This window comes from Ruditapes philippinarum, unplaced genomic scaffold (assembly GCF_026571515.1).
Source record: "Ruditapes philippinarum isolate M1 unplaced genomic scaffold, ASM2657151v2 ctg8246_1_1_1_1, whole genome shotgun sequence".
NCBI lineage: Eukaryota > Metazoa > Mollusca > Bivalvia > Venerida > Veneridae > Ruditapes > Ruditapes philippinarum.
In genome coordinates this window covers 33,084-53,631 of record NW_026866625.1, presented here as the reverse complement: position 1 = coordinate 53,631, position 20,548 = coordinate 33,084, and the positions used below count along the sequence as shown (strand labels likewise).

The window sequence follows — 20,548 nt, the reverse complement described above, 5'->3', positions numbered from 1 at the left end:
AATATAAAGAAGAATAAATTCAAAACTGGAATTCGGGCTAGTAAATTTAAAATCTTAAATTCATTGACTGGTAAAGTGAAGTATATCCAGATAAAACTACTTTTAATCTGTTGATAAGCCAAGTATTGACATGTTGATGTTACATCATCGAAAATATGGGTCAAAGGCATATTTGGTATATTAATTTTTGTTTGTCATATTTTAAGTATGGAGGAATAGTTTCCATGGAATTATAAAGTGTAAATAAGCATACAATTGACTTTAAACTGCCTAGCAAATTATAGGTTGTAAAATTCTTAATAGACAACAAAACACATCTATTAGACACTCTTAATTTAATTTTAATTTGATATTAGTTAACATGTTGTGACAAATTTTTGTTGTGCATTATACAAGACAGTGTTTACCGCAATGGCACTTGCAAGGTTAACAACTGTGGCAGCTTGAGGATGGGAAAATTCAACACAAATAATTGTCTGTTCTTTGTATTTTGGGGGCAATACTACAAATTAACTATAATATAAGAGCTGTATTATAAATATTTATCTCAATTTTATGTGTGTTTGTATGTTAAGAACGCACTCTAACAGTTGTAATTAGTAGAAACAAGTGTCAGCTAAAACTTGACTGCTTTTTGGATAGTTGAATCAATCGCACGAGCTGTCATTTGCAATGCAACGAAAATATGAGAACCCATGATTAAGGATTTAAGGATCAAGATCAGGATCAAATTTTAAACCTCAAATATTATCCTTTTTATATTCAGAACAGGGGTTTATTTAAGCGGACGCCAGCTTGCCCGCGTCGGGTAGAAATCGCTGCGGGCAAGTGAAATTTGAAAGCAAATTGCCCGGCGGGCAAGTGAATTTTCGTTATGCCTTCTATTAGCTTTGATATCCTTTGGCCGATAATATTTTTCTTTCCGTTTATATTACTGTCAAACAAGTGTATTTTTAACTGTTTCTGATTGCAGTTGGACTCCTATCAACCAATCAAATTACGTAAAAAAACTTTTTCCATTTTGCTTTCCTTTCAAAATGGCGGGCGGCGCCGAAAGTTTTCCCATTTTTAAAAGAAAAAAGTCTGCAGCGATTAAAGAAAAAGCCACGGCGAAGAAATTATCTGATTTTCTGAATAAAAAGCATAAAATCACAAAAATTCAAGATGAGTTATGTCAATAAAAACTGACACAACTGCAAGGTTCAAGAAAGAACAGAAACATTGGGCCGTAAAAATCTACTCCTTTGAATCCTGTACGCTATCAAGGCCTTTTTACCTTCTATAACAGGGGCCGGTATAGGGCTGTTTCCCCAAAGAAAATTTCTTTAAAATCATGCAGTTTTCCCCAGAAATTGAATTTACATCAAGTTTTTCTTCCCCTTTTGCAAATATACCGTGTAATTTTTCCCCAAAATTTAGTACTGGGCTGCTTCCCCAACCTGTGAAAAAAAGCCCTGGCTATTGTTTTCTTCATACGGTCAGAATTTAACTAACTGGCGTCAACTCATTTGCAATAGGCCCATAGAATTTTTTTTAAATTCGTCACCAGTGATCATTTTTACACAAATCTTGACCATAGGTGTTCGGCGCGTTGATTGGTCACTACCCCCGCACCCCCCCCTCACCCCCACACCCACTCTACAGCCCTCCTACCTCTCAAAACAATGTAAAATACAGTATTTTTCATTTGAAACATGTTTTAATATTTGGTTTATGCTTTTAATTCAATAACCTTCATTTCCTACAAAAAATAAAAAAATTGATACATATATATTTAGTAAAGGTATGCAACTCGCCGCTCAATTTTCAGCACTCATCTTAATATGAACTCCATAACTTTAACGTTTTTTCACCAAAAAGTGTGGGGTGAGGAGGGGGGGGGGGGTGCGGGGGTAGTGACCAATCAACACACCAAACACCTATGATCTTGACGAAAAATCATAATAGTCTTGAACTGTTGTTAATTTATTTTCCTTTCTCCCCTACAGCAATGTTTAAAAATATTCTAGATCTATTATTAAACAGAATAAAATAATCCATAAAATGTTTAAAATCCTTTTTGGTAAATCACAGCATATTGTGTAACTATAAGTTATCTGAGGTCATTCTAGGTCATGCCTAATTTATGACCAAAACAGAAAAAATCTCCTTAGGTGAAACATACAGCAAATGATGTATATTTCGTCTGACAGTTCTTTGAACCAGACAGTGCTCTGAACTGTATGATTACTGCATGCCGTGAGTCCCTTTGATGTGACAGATGTTAAAACTTCAAATAAATTTCAATACAAACAGGGAGGATAGGAATCAGACAGATCAATTTAAATTGAGTATAACACATCCTGTCATGGACTTGGAGCAACTTGTTGTTTTTAAAAATGAAATAAATTTGAAAGGTACATATAATAAACTAGTTTGGTAATGCAAACAAAGCAAACATATTTTTGATATTTTACATTGTTTGAAATCAACAATAAACATTTAAATCCTATCACAATTTTCAACAATCGATGTACTGTTTCCTTTTTAAAGTTGTAATAAGGTGATAGCATCTGAATGTTAATATATTTTAAAGGCACCTGGAATAGGGCCTAATTATTACCTGTAATTTTTATAAGCCTTTACAGATCATGACTATTGTTAATCTTCACTTTCATTTTACTATTTTGATGTGAGGAATCCCTGACATTTAGGAGTTTTTCTAAATTAAATCTCAGGGATTTCTATTGGATCCCTGGCAAAGTTGTGTCGACCCCTAGACTATTGTGAATTAGCAAAAAACATATACCAGGGCTCGAATTTAACACTCGCAAACTCGCAAAATGCTAGTTGAAAAATGATTTTGCGAGTTAGATTTATGACTACTCGCAATTTTTTGCGAGTTGAAGAAAAAATGGAATACGCTTGTCAGGAAAATCCGAAATATAAATAGGGCGTAATATTCGCAGGAAGCCGAGTTATAAACTATGCGCGCACTTGCTGTCTGGTTTACATTTTCTATACCTTAACCTCGCTTAAAAAAGTACACAAATTTAAACCAGTCCAAATGTCATTTTGTCCGTGTAAATCAAGCGTGATCGGAATAAAATGTCTAAACGAAAAATAACAAACTTCTTCCCACTTAATGAAGCAAATGTGTCTTCCGATAACAATACTCTGAGTACAGATTCACAGTCTATCAAAAGAAAGTCAATCAGACCTTCAGTTAAAATGGTTAAAGATTGGGAGAAAGAACTGCACGTCAGCCTTACGGGAAAAGAGTCAACTCGGCCCTATACCAACTCGGCACGGGTCAACTCGGCACGGGTCAACTCGGCCCACTTTACAAAAAGATATATTACGTATTAACTTTGCTTTGCATGTTGTTACGGTAAATGAATAATAAGAAATATCTTATTACTATAGAATTATACATTGTACTTCTCCCGAAATAAAGTATATTTAATTTTTTTTTTATTTATTTGTCTTATATTTATAAACTCTCTCTGTCGAACTTCGTAAATAACCGAGGTATATTGAGTGAAAAAGCAAGACTTGTTTTCCTTAGTTTCCCTTCGCTTGCAAAAGAATGCAAATTTAGCCGTGTTTAAATCGCTAGTTTGGGGAGAGTAAATGTCCGATTTTAAAATGTGTTACACCAATTAAAAGCTGGTGATCTTAGCTTCCTCTCAGTATATATTTCAACACATTGTTTGACACTGAAGGTATTTTAATTTACGGTTAAACCTACCACGAGTCAGAAATACAGTGAGATACGCAATCGGTTGGTTATCTTTACTCGCAATTCTACTGATAAGAAAAGCCTGTCTGCTGCTAGTTCTGAAACTGTCAATCCGTGTTTTATAAATAATTACAATAATAACAATAAAAAGTGATAACACAACCCTAAATATTAATAATTAAAAAGTGGGCCGAGTTGACCCGTGCAGAGTTGGAATAGGGCCGAGCTGACTCGGGGGCCGAGTACGTTTTAGGGCCGAGCTGACCCGGATTCAGCCTTACGTACGAACTCGATGACGATGGAAATGTTGCCAAAATATTTTGCGCCGATTGTTGTGCGCATAATCCAGACCAGACATTGTCGGTATGGCGACAATATTGCATTATTATTTTTTTACATGTAGATTGACATTTGATAAGTATCCCTGTCCCCTAAATCAAGTTTTTGAGTAGAAAGTTACGTTGCTGATTCGTACCCCGGGCAGTTCGAACTCGTCCAAATAAATTACAATTTTAAACAATTTTGGAATTAAAAAATCATTGTCGTAAAAAGTGCTAGTTGAATTCAGTTTTTGCTAGTTAAAAATTTGTCCACTAGCAAAAAATTGCTAGTGGCCAAAAAAGTTAAATTTGAGCCCTGTATACAGTAGGGAATTTAATAGGACTATTTTACTATCTGAGGCATAAGTTGATAGGATCTGCAACAAATCTTATTTTTACCCATAATTTTTGCTTTGATTATTAAAAATCTTCACATTTAAGATCGGGCAACCTGTTTTTCCTGGGGGCAAGTAGATTTTAAAAGTTACTTGCCCTTTGGGCAAGTGAAAGTCAAAACCCTAAGTAAACCCCTGTATAATTCATACTGTAGATTAAATATTAACTTGATAGAATTGGACTTGAAAAGGCATGTTTATAAAATCATTGCTATTTTTGCAAGACATTTTACCGTTGATCCAAATATTGATCTTGATCCAACAGCTAAGGAAGATTCACATATTTGGAGACAATCTCACATTTGAGTGAATGTCTCCAATTTGGGTGACTCATTCTGTAAAGTATTTTCATTGTTATACAGATAATTATTGTGTCTCCTAATCGGGAGACTCTCTCAAATTGAGGGTACAGTCTCCAGATTGGGTGACAGATCCAAGGTGAGTACAAAATATTACAGGAAGTCTCCAAATGAAGTGACAATGATGTTGCTTTATTTTAATTTTATTTTGTCATTAAAACAACTATATGAAGTATGTTATATTAAGCTTTAGCAAGCAATCATATTAAGTTCATCAGCATTTACTTAAAATTCCTTTAAAGACACACATTGCCTCCCTGAACCATACTTCGGGGACACGCTATATTCGCTATATTTGGCTTGTAGCTCAGCAACACCGCCAGGACAGTCACGGCTGGAAAAAGTTTGATTCATCGTAACTAACGCTGACTCTATGTAAGTACACTTAACATCAGATATTGTTATCATCAATAAGTCAATTAATTGTTTAAAAACCCTGCACAGGTTGGCAGGAACATGATCAACTTGCCTTCCTGCTACTTGTTGCCATTGCATCATGTGTCTTAAATTGTCAGGCAGCTGATTAATTTCAGGCATCAAAACTTTAAAAGCATGTCTGTCAAACCGGTTAGTTGGTTCTGGTTCAGATACGGTATTTTAAACTGATGAATTTTTAAAAAAAAATGGTAACTGTAATGATATTTACAACTGTAATGACTGTTGTGGTTTGTAGAAAATACTAATGTGACGTATTTTTATAACATGAATATCTATTAATTTATTATCTTCTTTTAAGGTGATGCCTATTCAGCTGAGTTATGCCAAAAACAAGACAGAAGATCTTTGAAAGAGATTCAAGAGGGACATTTAAAAAATCTTGTGGTGCATTAACACATAATGACTCAGAACCTACCTCTTCTAAATTATACAATATAGAAAAGGGGAAAAAATTAAAACGTTCAACTTTGGATTTCCTTTTTGAAAAACACATAATTTCAAAGAGAACTAAGTATATTTGCCATTCTTGTGTTCTTAAGGCTGAACAAAATACTAGTACAAAATCCTATGTTGTATCACAGCCTGAAGAAAACACAATTTCAGCAACAAAATATGATGAGGACATCAGTGATTACAAATCTTGTATTGACACTGCTAAATCTTTAAGAGACTTAATTCAATCTGATATTTCACAGTTATACAACAACAGGGAAAAATGCAGTTTAGCCAATTTACTTGGTTATGACCCTGAGAAATGGCTCATAGAACGACCTAAAGCACTTGTTGGTCTTTTACGAGAATTGTGTGGTTTTGATAGAAACATCACAAATGAGAATCAGTTCAAATTAGCTAAGATTGTTGAATTGATATATGGCTGTAGAAATTCTAAGCTAGTACTTCCATTGTCATTCCAGGAGAACCTTTTAATTTATTCAATTTCTAGAAATAAGCAGCTGCTGACACATAACTCAAGGGTATCTCCAGCTGGAAGTAGTGATACTATATCAAAATGGCTTGCAGATGAAGCTAGCACTCCAGTGGAGTTTCCAAAAGGTTTAGTTAGAACTGTGTTTGACAATGAACAAGTGATTGGAAAAACTTATAGAATTAAAGCAGACAGTAAAGTCCCCACAAGTATTGTTACAAGCCACCTGTATATTTGTATTGACCCAGAAAGTACAATACAAAATGATGAAAAGTTTGCTCCAAGTAATTGGCTTTTTGATAAACCCAATGACCATCAAAAGGCTTTATTTCTAAGTGAAGATGAAAACTGTGTCAATGTATTTAGAGTTACTAGGAACAATTTGATATCAAGGTGCCTTGTGTCTGTTGAACTTGAACATTCAAATGGAAGTTTTGATTTTATTGATTCGGTTTTAAGTAGAAAAGCATGTCGGGAAAAGGTCTGCTTGCACTGTGGGGCTGAAAACGAATTCACAGGTCGAAAATGTACTAAATTGTAAAGGACCATTGGTCCATGAATGCCAAAATTTTTCTGACATATATGATAAGAAAAAACAATTTTAAATCCATATTCTTTTTTTTCAAGCATTGAAACTGAAACACATAACTTTTCTGTTAAAAACAGGTGAGCCAGATCTATGCAATCCTGGGAGTTTTGAAAATGTTGCAGAAATTTTGACAAATGTATCAGAGAGAGCAGGAATTACTAATGACAGAGAGTCTGGTAGAAAATGGTTATTTTTAGAATGTGATGGAGGTATATATTCAATAGTAGATAAACTTATATTTAATGTTTATCACTGTACACAATGTGATGAAGGTTTTTTATGGTTATGAACAACTTTTTAGAACATCGATGTAGCATACTGCATAACATTCAGCCTCAGCACCAATATGGGTGGCTAGTACCACTACCTGGACTTCTTCATATTGAAATGAACGCATGCAAAGCATTCTTTGAAATAACATGGGATGTTGTTCTTAAAGACTTTTGCATGAAACTTGGTTATAATTCACCAAAAGCATTAGATTATGCAAAAAGTTGTGGTGATCACCACAAAAGCTGGAAGATACTAGAAATATTCTCTCTTGCCGCAGCTGATGAGCTACTTGTACCATATGTAAGGGAATGTAAAATTTCAAATATCGAACCATCTGTAGAAGGGTACTGGTTATGGGCATCAGATATTGAAGACCCAAATTATATGTTTATACAGCAGATGGTTTTTACCTATCTTCATAGTATGATACTGTTTAGAGTTGGATGTCATAGGGGTAATGCAGATGCTATAGTTGCAGGGCGTGAAAAGATGTCACATTTATTTTTTGCCAGGAACCACCCCCGTTATCAGAGGATCATTTCACAAAGTAGATATATTGAGGTAATGATGCCTGACGAGCTGAAAGATATAGTGAAGTCCTCTTTAACTCTAAGTAGAACAGGAAACACTGGACATTACCAGGGTGGTGATGCATGTCTTGAAGAAATTAACAAAGAGGCCAAATGTTGGATCTCACCAAAAGGAATTCCATCTGATAAAGAATGGCTGAGAGTCTTTCGAAATCTGGATAATTTGATGACAGTATGCTATTTTTTTGAATTACTTACTTACTATTAAATGATCAAATATTTTGGCATTTTGATAATCTCAACAAAAACAAATATTCAGTAGTTAAAATTTTAATGAATTTAAAAAACAAATTCAAGCAAACAAAGATAAATAAGTAAACTTTGTGAAAACAATTCAAAATTGTGTAATGAAATTGAATTTATAAATGTACTATAAACAGATAAGATTTGAGAGATTTATAATAAATAAATAAATAAATAAATATAATAAGTAAATAAATAAATAAATTTATTAATTAATTAAGAACATGTACTTAAATAGAAAAATAAAAATCTAAATTAGTTAAACATTAAACTCAATTTCTGTGTCTGACACAAAGCTGTCACTACTTGACACTACTGATGTGCTGGACAGAGAAATTTCATAGTTGGAATATTTTTCCTACTAACTATCTTCTGACCAGCACATACAGCATGTGCCCCAGTAGTGACAGCCATCATAGTCACAACCCAGCCAGACAGCATTTATTCCATGCTTCTTTTTGAATTGTTGATCTTTCTTAGAAATTAAATATGACAAAGCATACTGAAACATTTATTACAAATTCTTTCTTTAATACTCATATCCAGTTTCTTTCCTGTGGTTTTTTTGCCTGGCATATTGTTAATAACTTTTGTCTTCTTCGGGGAATGCGACTGTGGTGGCGGAGGGGAAGACATCTGTCTCGTCTGCTTTGAGAATGAACTCTCCCCTGCTTGTAGCTTCACATGCCTTGACAGGACTTGTGGCGGAGAAAGAGTGGTTTTTTTTGCCACTCTCTGCCACAACTGTTAAGGAGACTTGTGCTCCACACATTCTATGCAAAGCAATTGCCTGCAAAAAAATATGAAATTTCATGTTTGTTTCAATACTTATTTTTCTTCAAGGTAAAAAAGAAGATTCTGGATACATCATCTGGTGTTGCAAATTCAAAAATACAATTCAAGAACAAAAAGTAGAAAAACAATGAAATTGTACCCATAAGGGAAATGTTAAGGAGCAGGAAATATTTGCTGAATCCTAAGCAAAAAAATCAGCCACATACAAGCTTAAATGGGAAAACATTAAATTGTGTGATGATTTGAAAAAATTTCACTGCACAGAGTGAAGCTATCAAAGATATTGTATCTGCAGGAATTTAATTTTCACAGGAAGAAAGTGTTTACAAGAAAAGAAATAATTATATAACTGAAGAGGAGAAGAATGAAAAAGCAAGCCTATTCACAAAACCAATCTAAAGCTGAAATACATAAAAAAATTCTCCAAATGCTGGACTTGAAACCTCTAAAAAGAAGCAAAAATTATGGAAGAGTTTATTTACAAAAAACTGTAAAGGGCCGTAAATGCAAAGAAAGAATATTTGAATTTCTATTACATGTTGATAGATGATATTGAATAGTGTTCTGAGTACTCACCTGAGACTTAAATCAGTGTTTCTGCCAGAGCGCGTTTTTGCGTTTTTGGCGCACTATTTTCAGCCATGACGCAATGAAATTTAGTTAGTGCGTATTTTGTGACGCAAGAATTTCACCGTCGCTGATTTCAACACAAGTCAGATATACAGACTATAAACCGTCAATTCAGTATAAAAATGTACGGAATGTTTACCGTGGGCTCCACTATAATTTTAATGAGAAATGAAATTTACCGGGTCCGTGGTCTGGCATTTAGCCAATTTCAACTAGTTAATAAACGCTTGCATTTATACGTTACTGCATATATTGAAAGCGCCCAGACAAAATTATTTATTTTGTTGTCATCATATTCTGCGAACGAATAACTGTCTGCTGGAAAATGCAGTCTGCGTATATGTTAGTGTTCATCTGTGCTGTTCTACAGAAATTAGAAACTTCGAAGGGAGCGATAGCCACAGGAGAATGTTTCTAATTTCTGTAAAACAGCTAAGGATGAACACTAACATATTTAGTGTCAAGCTTTATTTCAGTCCTATAAATATGACGTCGCTTTGAGATATTTTTTTTTCTGGGCAAAGCAACGTCATATATCGAAATTGCTCAAAAACCCATAGCATCCCAGCAAACACAAGACGTCATACTGACGTCAGATTTAAGTCAGGTTTTGACGTCGGATGACGGTCGGAAAAACGGTTGGATTTGAAAGTTTCTTTGACGTAATAATCTGACGTCAGGTAGACGTCAGAATCTAACCATTATCTAACCTTTTTCTGACCAAAATCTGACCATTATCTAACCATTTTCCGACCTCAATCTGACCATTTTTTGACCTTAAATCTGACCATTTTCCGAGCTAAAATCTAACCAGTTTTCTAACCCATTTTTCCAACCTCAAATCTGACCATTTTCCGACCTAAATCTTTAACCATTTTCTGCTCTAAGTCTGACCCATTTTTCTGAGTTTAATCTGATCATTACCTAATCCTTTTGGTTTTACCACGTTATAAATATTTTCTGGGCTAATCCTGATTTGATCGAATTTAAATGTAACTCATTCTATTAAGTAAGCTTTTCAATCCAATGAAATGTGTAAACAAAAAACTAAAAGCAAAATTATGTTTTAATGTTTTTTTATTTAAAATAAAAGTTCCAATTTTAAGCTGATACATACAATTTTAGTAAATTCTGCAAGGCTAAATACTTTTCATAAATTAAACAAAATAAAACATAAAATAAGTTAATAACAAAACAAAAAGTATTACAAAAACAATGACATAAATGAAACTAAGAAAACATATACCAGTCTGTGCGAAAGTCTGTCGGTCCTCGGTCCTGGCTGAATAAAAATCATGCGGTCCGAGAAAAATTCCTTTCCGTCAGTCCTCATGTCCGAATAAATTTTTTAAAAAGTTAAAAAAATAAGTGACCTAAATTGATAACAAGTTCCCTGTAATGCAAAGAATTTTTTAAAGATGATATTGACCAACCTTAGATCTATTTTGTACATGTCAAATAAATACCAGTCAACTCTGTCTTCAAAAAGCTTTATCAACAACGGTAAATTTTGCCGTAAATTACAGATTTTGAAAATTTTGTTTATGATGCCTGTTGAAATAGCCGATGAGTAACAATCTTTAAAATAATAAAAAAATATTTAATCTAATATAATCAAAATTCAACAACAAGTAGATTGTGAATGTTCTGCAGGAACCAGACAAATTTTTCAATTGTCACATATTTTTCGCGATGCCGCTTTTTATAATTAAAAATCGTAACCAAAAGGAAACTTTGATTTGTTAAAATGTGTGTAATAACACTTAAAATTACTAAAGATATTGTTCACATTAGTTGAGATGGAGGAATTTACCAGTATGTGTTTGTCACAAACAATGAATATTTTCTTATGGGAGGGGGTGTGTGGAGTGAATCTTGAAGAAAACAGCATAATGGTCTGATGATGTAGGGTTTTTGAAATTATATTTCATATCCTTTCAATCACTTTTATGGTACAGTGTATTCCATTTAAGACACATTACCATTTTCCTGAATAATAAACTTTTTCTCTGTTCAAACTCCGACTCTCCAACTTGACTTGACTTGATGGTCTCACTAGTTTAATGAAAGACAATCATTTTTACATTCAACAGCGTTATTATAAAAATAATGCTTGAAAAGTCTGGGCCTGAAAAACATCATCCGGGCCGGAAATAACCTAAAGGTCTCGGTCCTTGTGGCCTGAAAAAAAAAATGACTTTCGCATAGACTGATATACAAATATTAAAGAACAATACAATGTATGTACATTTCTATCAAAGTTTGCCTTATCAAACAAAACAATGAAAACATTATAATTTTAAGAAAAGTTAAAATATTCGGATAATAATGTTTCAAGCAATTAATGACAGATTTTCAGTATTTTAACTATATTTCTACAGCATTACTAAAACATATAGTGACATTTTGCATATTTTGACCTCCTTTTGATAATTGTCACTAAGGTATAAATTACTTCCTTTTAGTTTACTTCACAAAGTTATACTTTTAAATATCCATGAGAATTAGGCACGAATTTTAGAGCTGTGATGGGCTTTTAGATATGACCTTCTCTAACCATCCCTCGTCTGTCCGGAGGATATGTTAATGTCCAATAGCGTTTTTGATATCATTTTCACTGAAAAAAAAAAGAAATTATGAAAAATGGAAAAATAACAAGCTAACATGTTTTTCATGGTTATCTGCCCTTTTTAAAATTTTGAAAAGTATATCTTAACCTATGAACAATTTTGCTAGCTTTTTATAAGGGAGAGCTTTAACAAAAATTGACACTAAACACGAATACTGAAAAAATTAAAAGGCTGCTTTAAAAAAACTCCAGTTTAGTATGGATTATAAGTATGTAATAGAATTTACAAAAAATCTTACTTTGGCCATGTTTTCTTTTTACATTATCACGTGTTTTCTGTCCCTCCCGACCTTTTTGAGGAGCATGTCCAACACTTGGAACTAGATCTACCTGAAAAAGAAAAATTTATATTCCATAAATTTCATGTATGTATATTCTATGTTTGAAATAGAACAGTTACTCAAGTTTTTAAATTTTTCATAGTTTCAAATTAAAGTTTCAAATTCATTCTCAATTCTCAGATTTTTAACTGGACAAAAACATCACAGTTTAAGAAAAAATTATTTTGAAAAAACTAAGCATTCTCTTTGGAAGTACTGAAAGGCACATTTTAAGCAGAGTTAAAACATGTCAAATTTGAAAAAAAATTTATTTCAGACATTAATCGCGAAAATTGTGTGACATTTTGCTTCAACTGTTCAAAATAATGATAATTAAATTTTAAAAATGCCTTGCAATCATGCAATTATTTATCAAATACCAAAGTAGAAATAAAATTTAAATTTAAATGGAACTGACCTTTTTGTTTCAAGAAAATCTAAAATATTTTCATTTTATCAATGCATCCCAATTCCTGACCGACAGCCAAAAACGTTAACGCCTACGAATTTGAATTTTCCATCCACGTGGGCTGTAGGTTTCGAATCATAGGGTTAATTATGTTTTTCTTTCCCTTTTTCTGACACTATAATTTAAAATCTTAAAGCCACTTATTTTAAAAACTCGTTTGATTTTGATACATATAATGTACCACAAATGATAATATTATAAACGTTAAATGATTTGGAAAACTCGAAAAACAGATCTGTAAGCTATAAATAGATTTCATTAACAATAACACATGTTTAACTTTGCCTCCATTACAGCGGCCCAAACCTTATATGTTTTATTAGGATTGCAAGGCCCCGCGATCTTGGTCACATTGTACTTTCATTTGTAAGCCAAAATAACAATTTTTGAAAAAAAGTTTAAATGATTCTACAACAACGAAAAAGGATTTTTTTTTGTTAATTTTTTTACCTACCGTTCAGGACCACCGACCCAGAACCTGAACGTTAAGTCACGACGTTCAAAAAAAGAAACGTTCTGAAAGATATCGGTTTTTTTTAACGTTGAGATTACGTCGTATTTTGGTCACCGACGTCGTGACCAAAATCTAACGTTAATCCGACGTTATTTTAACGTCATGTGTTTGCTGGGATGTTCCGCCAGAAAATCGGGCGGAACGAAAAACAATGAAGACAGCGTGTATTTACATATGTTTTGACCTATTTAATGAACAAAACTAAAAAATAAATACCTTTTGTCAAAATAATTAAACTGTCACATCCGAAAAAATCATGATTAAATCCTCTCATGTATTTCAATTCTTTTTACAGCGATAAACAAATGGCGGCCATAAAGTGCGCGAAATCTGATTGGCTAATTCAAATGCAAGCGTTTAACTGAGTCAGAACAATCTAACGGAATATTTTTTTAACGAAATAATTGCCCATGCACCGTCAGTGTGTTCGAATATATTTTTCCGTTCAAAAATTTGGAATCAATCTGTAAAGCACCTTGCTTAACCAGTATGGCTGAATAGACAAAAATAGATTGATGTTTATATTTTATTTTAAATTGATAAGTACATTGTTTGAGAGTTTTTGTGTATGATTGAGCATGAAATTGAAAGAAAAGGAGATAAGCTTTTGAATAAAGCTTGAAAGGCAAGACAATAGACATTTTTTGAATTTTTTATGATGCTATGCGTTTTTGAGCAATAACTATTAGACGTCAGGCTTGACCGACATAAACTATAACAAGCCTGTAACGTCTAATATATTGGACTAGCTTTATTTGGCCCTTGATTACGTCACTAGGCGGTACTATGAAGCACTATGAAAAATAGAAGGCGACTATGAACGAATTTCAATATAGTATCGACTTTCTTTCTTCTATGAAAATTAACACACATAATTTTTAAGAAATACAGCGTTATTATTGGATGACAAATAATCCAAAATAGCAGAGATTGACCAATTTCTTCACGAAAAATATACAAAATATTGTAAATAAAACTTATAAAGTGTTACCTGTTTTTTTTTTACATTTTTGTTAAATTTATTGGCATGACCCTTATGAATTTGAAATGACCCCTAAAATATCATACAGGGGGTCATAAAAGACCCTCAGAAAATCAGAGCTGACAGAAACACTGCTTAAATGTCTTCATTCTTTTAGAGAAACACTTCTGGGGAGCCCTCTTATCTGTTATGTAATCTAAACATATGGCTCCAGTGTGGTGGTTTGCATTTTTTTGCTGTCACCATTTGTGCAGTCTTCTGTCTAGAAAATAGTTTGTGTGTTAAAATACATATTTACAATTTTTATAAAATATGATCAAAAGATGTTAAAAATGTATGTCTATGTAGTTGCATAATTTGTAATTTTTCAATTTGAAATGATTTTATATCAAAGTATATAATTATGTAAGACTTATGCATAAGATATTAATCAGAGTTGTTAAAACAAGAGCTGTCACAGGAGACAGCGAAGCTCGACTAATGAAATACTGGACGCAGTAAGGAGGACAAAACTATGAAAGAAAAATCAATTATGTATAATTATGTATTAAGTTACTGTAAAAAATAACATTTGTTAACATAAATTCCAAGATCAAGGGGAATAATTCTAGAAATAGTCATGCTAGAGTTATGGACCTTGCCACACAACATTTGTGTAATGATAAGAAATATATATTTGAAGTTTGAAGTAGATACCTTAAAAAATAAAGAAGTTATTATATTTCTTAAAGAAAATCCTAAGTTCAAAGAGAGATAAAGCTGTAAATATTGCTTCAAGAGTTATGAACATTGTCACATAAAATGTAATTGATGATAAGGAATAAGTATTAGAAGTTTGAGGTAGATACCTTTAAAAATAAAAAAGTTAAAATAAAGAATAACATTTTTCTAGTAAATAAACTAAGTTTATGGGGAGATAATTCTTGCAATATTGGTGCTAGAGTTATGAACCTTGTCACATAAGATGTTGATGATGATAACGTAAATATAATTGAAGTATGAAGTTGATCACTTCAGAAATAAATAAGTTACGGTAAAAAATAATATTTTTTATGGAAAATTCTAAGTTCAAAGGGAGATAAATCTGAAAATATTGGTGCTAGAGTTATGAACCTTGTCACATAAGATGGGGATGGTGATAACATAAATATATTTGAAGTATGAGGTTGATCCCTTAAGAAATAAAGAAGAAACAGTAAGAAATAGTATTTTTTGAGGAAAATTCTAAGTTCAAGGGGAGATAAATCTGAAAATATTGGTGCTAGAGTTATGAACCTTGTCACATAAGATGGGGATGATGATAAGGTACATATATTTGAAGTATGACGTTGATCCCTTAAGAAATAAAGAAGTAACAGTAAAAAATAGTATTTTTTAAGGAAAATTCTAAGTTCAAGGGGAGATAAATCTGAAAATATTGGTGCTAGAGTTATGAACCTTGTCACATGAGATGTGGTTGATGATAAGGAACATATATTTGAAGTTTGAAGTTGATACCTTAAGAAATGACAAAGTTATGGTGAAAAATATTTTACTGCACCAAAACTTTAATCTAAAATCTGGACGCGGACGCGGACGCCGGGGCGAGTAGGACAGCTCTCCATATACTTCGTATAGTCGAGCTAAAAAGGATAAAATTTATCCCACTTGATCAGTTACATAATTATATAGCTATGGAGAATGTGTATAATTTTAGTGTTTTAAATTGTTTAATAAAGAAATGCACTGTTTAGTATTTTCAACTAGAGTTCAATTTAAAGAATTACCTGTGTGTCAATTATTTCCACAGCTGCACACTCTGCTGGGGCATCACTTGTAATTGGCAGCTCTATCTCCACTTCTTGACCCTTGATAAGAAGATTTACTTTTACAGTATGTACATTATCTTCTTAAAACAATTACTTTTTGCAATTAACATAACAGTACCCATAAATGTTGGAAACATTTAAACATTGGGACAGAGGAAAAGCTGGTTAGGTTATTTTTGTCCCATCGGGAACATAGCTTAAGGTCCATGACTATTCTTTTTTAAATTTAGTATTAAGAATAATTATTAAGGCTATGTAGTTCAAACAGAAAACGTGCTGTCTCACGAATAATCATTACAAATAGAATATTTACCATTTCGATATCTGCTGAAAAGTAAACATGGTCAATGTTTGACTTTTTGTATGCAGTACTTATATCCCTGTTTCTCGTATTCTCGGGGTTTCTCGTATTCTCGTGGAATCATTAAAACGGATGGAAGCGACGCTCGCGACTTCCGTCGATATCCGAAAACATGTCTATTTAGCAGAGCATTTTCATCTCCATTAAAAAAAATAAAAGAAATGCGACAAAAACAGATAAAAAACCAAAATAACTGTGGAAATAATCGTAAAATCCAGAGAATAAACATTAAATTTATCAATTTCCCCCAAAAATCATCAATTTTCTAGTTTTTTCCATGTTGCAGAAACCTGTAGCGGGTCTCTGACGCAAGACGCTTCAAATGACGGTCTCACACTACTATTTATACAATACAGCTCAAAATATTTGTTCCACGAATAGACAGTATAAAAAAGATATGAACTCCAATTAAAAACCAAAAATGAAACATTGTTTGTCCTAAACACATTTCATTTTTGACAACTGCAATGGAAAACAGTAGTATTCATTTTTAATGTTCATATAACTAATAAGTAACTAATAAATAAACGTAAACTTAATATATATTAGAGAGATAATGTAAATAACAACACTAAATGGAGTTCAAACTATTTTTGGAACAATTAAAATCATTTGGTACCAAAGAGGCGTCAATATGATCCTTAAAGTTTGTTATGGCCTGCCAAGCTGTTATTAAAACACAATAAAATTATAGATTTAGGCCATTTAACACTTAATTAGGTATGGCACTAATGATTTGAACTGGTATGTAGAATAAAATCATCACATAGCGACCAGCCTTAACAACCAATCAAATTCCACGAGAATACGAGAAAGCACCTGCTTCACATAGAGGGTGAAGGTCAGTATATACAAGCAGAAATATCTTTTGTTTTGCTTACAATTACGATCTTTCTTTCTTTGTATTTTGTTAATAAGGTATTTCTCTGTGTATCAGGCTAAAAATACTGTAACAGAATGTTTTATAAATATTATGCAACCAAGTTTAGTCCTTAACCCCCCGAGAATACGAGAAAACAGGATACAGTATATTTGCTTATCTGAAAGAAAAAAAAAATATATATTCTAATTGTTTTATTGGTACATATTTTATGCCTTTAAAAGAGGCAAAAGCAAAAGACAAACGATATTTCTACTTTATAATTGGGACCAATTGTTTTATTTACATTTTTCTTGGGATAAAATATTTTTTTATGTATAAAGATATTGTAGTGTAAAGTCCGTATTACCGCGTCTAGCAGTTAGCCATACCTATTTGTATACCTAGTAGTACGGATTTTAGACAATCAAACATGGCACCTTTTAATTTTTTTTTTCATCTACATTTTATTATAGAAATGACGGACCGTGAAAAGATTCACATACAAAGTTTAAAAGTTAAAAAGAGTAATTACATCAGTGATTTCTTAAGATTAATGCTTATTGTAACATTTCATTATAAAATTCCTCGGTGAAGATATGCAAAACCACGGATATCTTACCTCAATTTTTCCCGCTCTTTCGCTTGGTAAACCTAAAAAAATGCGATTATCAAGCGTTTTTTGCGCAAAGAACAATAAAAGACACCACTGCCAGAAAATGTCGCCGATTTGGGAGACAGCCTCTTCATCTGGAGACAAAAGTAGGTAATTTTTTGTGCCAAATGTCGCTCGATCTGGAGACATCTCCCGATTTGGAGATAGTCTCCAAATATGTGAATCTTCCTTAGCTGTCCAAAAATTGACCCTATTTTAATCTGATTATTTCTTATTTTGTTTTGTTATTCATAAATTTTATCCCAAACTACTTTGAATAAGTACCATTTAATTCTAGCAAAACAGGATAATTTTATTTTTTAAAAACAATGACTATAAAATCAGGATCATTTGATCCTGATATTTTTTTAGTGAACACAGAACTCCTCACAGTGATTACCTCCCTTGACAGATCTGGAGTCTGCGTAGGAGATTGGGCATACTGGAGTCTAAACTAATGACTTATGTCTTTCTTATTAGTGAATATGAATAATAGCATCAAACAGCATTTACCTCCTTTTCAACGCAAAACGATTTCTCGATTTCAACCACGTATGTTTTCAATAACCTTTATGAGTTTTTGTTTGTTTTGTCTTTTCCATCTGATTCTGAATCTTGTGGCGCGAAAATATTAACTCACTAATTGCTGCGTTCACGGTACTGTACAATCCGGTCTGGCGAAATACTGAAAAGAGATTCTTGAGCGGAACGAACTTAAAATGACCCAATAGTCATAAATCGCAATTAAATCTAAATATATCTTTCGAAAAGTGACAAAAACTAAAGAATGAATATTTATGTTATTAATTCTGCCAATCCATTAAATTATATTTTTATGTAAATCAATTGCAATGAAGCCTGTTTGGCATCCACAATGTCAAATTAAAGGTCTCTAAAGAAATCATATTGCTCCGGTCTATTGAGTATCTACTTGACAGAAGATTAAGTATAATCTAAAAGTGAATCTTTTCAAAAAGCTTAAGGCTTTAGGTATAAAGCAGCTGTCATTTTCCTCTACCAGTTAAGCTGAAAATTGCCATATGATCGTAACAGTGATGTTGCGACGTGACACGAATTACTGCCGGGGAGTTATTTAATTTTAACATAGTCTCATACAGGAACAGTCTTACCGAAGCTTAAATATTTGGACTGAATTATTGCCTAATGGGAAAAAAGTCTGCATAATTAAGATTCTGGAGTTAAAATTGGCCCCAACTTGGGATCACTTAATTTCACATAGAGTCATATGTATACCCAAATGCCTCATCTTAGATATTTGGTTCGAGCATGTGCTTTTTGGACCTTATAAACATGTTTGCTAAATCATGATCTAAATCTGGCGCACATAATCTTACATGTATAGACTTATATACAACGATCAACAATGAAGAGCGCCTTTCATCAAATGTAAAAGCATGCGATTTGGCTCCAATCGCATAGGCATGGCAATTTAGGCCTGAATACAAATTTGTTTTTAGAGAATAAAATTTAAAGTTATCGAAAAAAAGTAAACAGAGAGGATACCTATTTATTACATTTGTTCACAATATGTTTTATTTCAATTACATTTTGTATCAATATTAAGATATACATTGATACATGCCAAAGCGCTATGCTCTTGTCTCGCGATTACTTAGTGACAATTATATATGCCGCAGCTTTCGCTGCGGACACCCCAGACATATCACCAGCCATGCACTTTAAATAAAGGCTTATTACGAAGCACAGAGTGATGATAATTTACGTCCATGAAATTGCCACGGAGATATACATGTATACTGAGTAAAAAAAACAACAATAATGATCGTTTTATGTTGGCTTTTAATGATAACGCAAAATATAAGCCTAATGATAATCATGATAGTCAACTGTGCGAAACCAATCCATCCCGCAACCAACCCACTGGACATAGCCATTTTGTAATATCAGGGAAATGATTTTTGAAACACTTGCAAGGTTTTCCTATGTAATGATACATGCCAAAGATTTAAAACTTTACATAATCTTGAAATAACACATGAAAATAAGTTTTTCTATCTATGTGACGCCTGGGGCAGGGCCAATATTTACCCCTTGAGCATGATTTATATAAATGCTGTTTATGTCGACAAGGCATGCTTCATGCAAAATATCTAAGCTTTTACATAAATATAATATTTTTGTGCATATGAAAATGTGTTATTATTACCTCCCCTGATTTAAAGCTTTTAAATTTCAGCAATTAAAAAATGCAGTAGTAGTCATGGGCTAAACTTTCTCGACTTATCATAATTGTTTTTCTTCCTTTAAACATATACAAGAATGTATTTTGTTTTAATGTATAATAAAACAGGTGCAGCCACTTTACATCAGCCCTTCAACCCATATCGGTCTTTCAATTTGAGAAAGACTGCCAATATGGCAAAACGGAGGTAGCATTGTAAATTAACAACTGGGGGTATTTTTATTTCTTTCTTTCTTTTTCATACTACCGGTACGGTAATTCAGACCAAAAGTTTGATAATATGCCTTAAAAAATCGACATTTTATATGTATCATTTACAACTTATTGTTATTTAGCGATTTTACATATTTTAAGTAACATCAGTTTCAATCAATAAGATTGTCTTATTTCAAAATAATTTAATCATATAAACCTATAATCTTCTCAATTATTAAAATCTAAACATAAAA

The 20,548-nt window shown here is 32.6% G+C and overlaps 1 protein-coding gene and 1 long non-coding RNA gene across 2 annotated transcripts in view; both read right to left on the bottom strand.

Moving 5' to 3' along the window:
- The window catches only part of LOC132733102 (uncharacterized), a gene marked incomplete at its 3' end in the record, with an annotated part of 50,190 nt that extends 31,648 nt beyond the window's left edge, over positions 1-18,542 (bottom strand). The window contains exon 1 of the mRNA XM_060719698.1: positions 18,389-18,542. The remainder of the gene's footprint in view (positions 1-18,388) is intronic.
- LOC132733106 (uncharacterized) lies at positions 14,327-16,377 on the bottom strand. Its single transcript, XR_009626130.1, has 3 exons — positions 16,314-16,377; positions 15,959-16,039; positions 14,327-14,454 (listed from the first exon to the last, which is right to left on the bottom strand). It is a non-coding gene; the product is annotated as an uncharacterized LOC132733106 (long non-coding RNA).
- Positions 18,543-20,548: the final 2,006 nt, after the last annotated feature.